The sequence below is a fragment of the Puma concolor genome, unplaced genomic scaffold, assembly GCF_028749965.1.
Source record: "Puma concolor isolate L17-30 unplaced genomic scaffold, mPumCon1.1.hap2 unalloc_scaffold_186, whole genome shotgun sequence".
NCBI lineage: Eukaryota > Metazoa > Chordata > Mammalia > Carnivora > Felidae > Puma > Puma concolor.
In genome coordinates, this window is record NW_028240220.1 from 5001 (window position 1) to 7500 (window position 2500).

At 77.1% G+C, this 2500-nt stretch overlaps 1 non-coding gene across 1 annotated transcript; it reads right to left on the bottom strand.

Moving 5' to 3' along the window:
- Positions 1-1547: 1547 nt before the first annotated feature.
- Positions 1548-1700, bottom strand: LOC147571570 (5.8S ribosomal RNA). Its single transcript, XR_015247276.1, has one exon. It is a non-coding gene; the product is annotated as a 5.8S ribosomal RNA (ribosomal RNA).
- Between the last annotated feature and the right edge of the window lie 800 nt (positions 1701-2500).

A 2500-nucleotide genomic window follows, 5' to 3' on the forward strand; every position in this document is an offset into this window, starting at 1 on the left:
CGCAACGCACCCACAACCCCCCCCTCCTCCAAACCCCTCCGCGAGGGAGGGAGGGAGAGAGGGAGAGAGCGCGAGAGCGCGCGGGAGGGGAGAGAGGCGGGAGGGGAGGGGGGACGGGGAAGGTAAGGGTGCGCACGCGGGACGGACAGGCGGAACGGCGGGCGGGCAGGCGGGAGCACGGGCCGGCGGCACAGGCGGGAGCCCTGCCGGGGTTGGAAGGCGGAGGGGGCGGCGGAGGAACGGGGGTTGTGGGCAGGGCCGAGGCGCGGGACGCGCCGCCTCGCGACGACCACCGGAGGGGGAACCGCGGCGAGCGGCGCGGGGCGGGGGAGCGAGGGGGGAAGCGGGCGCGGGCGTGGGGGGGGTCCGAGCGCGGCGGTCGCCCCCGACCGCCGGCCCTTTTCCCCCCACGCGACACACCCGGCCTTCCCCCCCACACGTCCCACGTGCCCCGCGCTCCCGCCGCGGCCCCGGGCCGGGCCCGGCGGACGGCGCGGCACGCCTCCAACCACGAAAACCCCCGCGGAGAACCACACCGCCCCCGCGACAACGCGGGCTCGGGGCACGCAGTGCGGCGCGGCCGCAACCCGGGGGGAAGCGCGCAGCGGCGGGCGACGCCGCGGCGTCCCGCGGGCCGCCGCCGGGGCACGCATCCCCGGGGCGCAGCCCCGCGCGCGACTCGGCCTCGGCGCGAGCCGCCCCGACAGGGCAAAGGGGGCCGGGATCGCCAGCGGGGAGCGGGGGCGGGGCCGCGGCTCGGGCCCCGGACGCGCGGCCGCGGACCGGGGAGAGGAGGGGGCCACGGCCGGACCGCCGCGGTCGCCGCCCGGGGCAAGGCGGCGAGACCGACGGCGCCCCGGATCCGCACCTCCACCCCCCCACGACGGCCCACGGGACCGCGCGGCACGGGGCACCGCAAAACCCTCCCGAGACCCGGGTGGCGATCCCAAAGACCGCGTGCGGCACGAGGGATCTCCCCCCCAGAGGGACCGCGGCGGCGGCCGCGGCCCTCAGGCGCGAGCTCTCCTCGCCCTTCCCTTTACTCGCGGGCGGCGACCGGCCTCGGCCTCTCCCCCCCACCCCACCTTTCCCCCGCCAAACCACCCCCCCCCACCACCGCCCCACGGGCGCCGGCCCCCAGCCCCCCCCCCCCGTCCCACGCCCTCCCACGTCCCACACACACGCCACCGCCGAGCGGACCCGGCGGGGCGAGGCGGGGGCGAGGGGGGGGGCCGAGGGAGGCGGCGGGGACCGGACACACGGGGCCGGGGAGGGGGCGGGGAGGAGGAGGAGGAGGAGGAAGGAGGGAGGGCGGCAGCGGCGGCCACCGTCGTCTGCACTTAGGGGGACGGAGGGCCCGGCGGCCAGGACGACCCTGTCCCCAGCCCGCGGACGACCCCGCACACCGTACCGCCGCGCAGGCGGGCGTGGCAGGGCGCCCTCGGGCGGGGCTGGGCGCCGGCGGGGCGGGCCCTGCGAGGGAACCCCCAGCCGCGCCTTACCCCCGGGGAGAGACACCCACCCAGGGGAGGCGATTGATCGGCAAGCGACGCTCAGACAGGCGTAGCCCCGGGAGGAACCCGGGGCCGCAAGTGCGTTCGAAGTGTCGATGATCAATGTGTCCTGCAATTCACATTAATTCTCGCAGCTAGCTGCGTTCTTCATCGACGCACGAGCCGAGTGATCCACCGCTAAGAGTCGTACGAGTTTTTTGTGATCGCCGGGAGGGTCAACCCCGAAAAAGGGGCGCCCCCCCAACCTGGCACAGCACAGCCCCGAAGGGTGCCTCCGGCCGGCCAGCAAGAGACAACAAAGACCAGACTCCGAGAGGTCGGAAGGGTTGGAACGACAGGGCAAGTCCGGCAGCCCGCCCCGCCACGCCACACGGACGCGCGGGGCGAGCTCGGAACAACCCCACAGGCGCCCAGGGGGTTCCCGCCTGTCCCCTCCCCCCACACACACCCAAGGGACACGGGGCGCACGCACACGCACACGCTCACGCACCACCCGGCAGCCGCCGGGCAAGCCCCCTCCGGGCAACCGGGGAGGGCCGTGGCGTGGGCGCAAGCGCGGCGGCACCCCGGCCTGGGGCGCGGCGGGGGGGCGGGCAGCGGAGTCTGGAGGAGACACGGGAAGACCAGCCTCCACGGCTCCCCACGGGCCCGACCGCCCCCGACCCGAGGCGGACGGGCGACCCCCCAAGGGTCTTTAAACCTCCGCGCCGGGACGCGCTAGGTACCTGGACAGGGTGGAGGCGGGCGAGGTGGGTGGGGGACGAGGGAGCGCCCGCAACACCGCCAACCACCTCCGACGCCGACCCCCCCGGGGCCGCGGCCGGACCCACAAAGGGCAACCGAGAGCCCCGACGCTGCCGGCCCGTGACGGAGGCTCCGACGGGGCTAACCGCCCCCACAGACCGCCGCCGCCCGACGCCCCTCGCTTCCACCCCCCCCCCACGACCCCCACACGACCCTTCTTCCTCCCCCCCCATCCAGGGCCA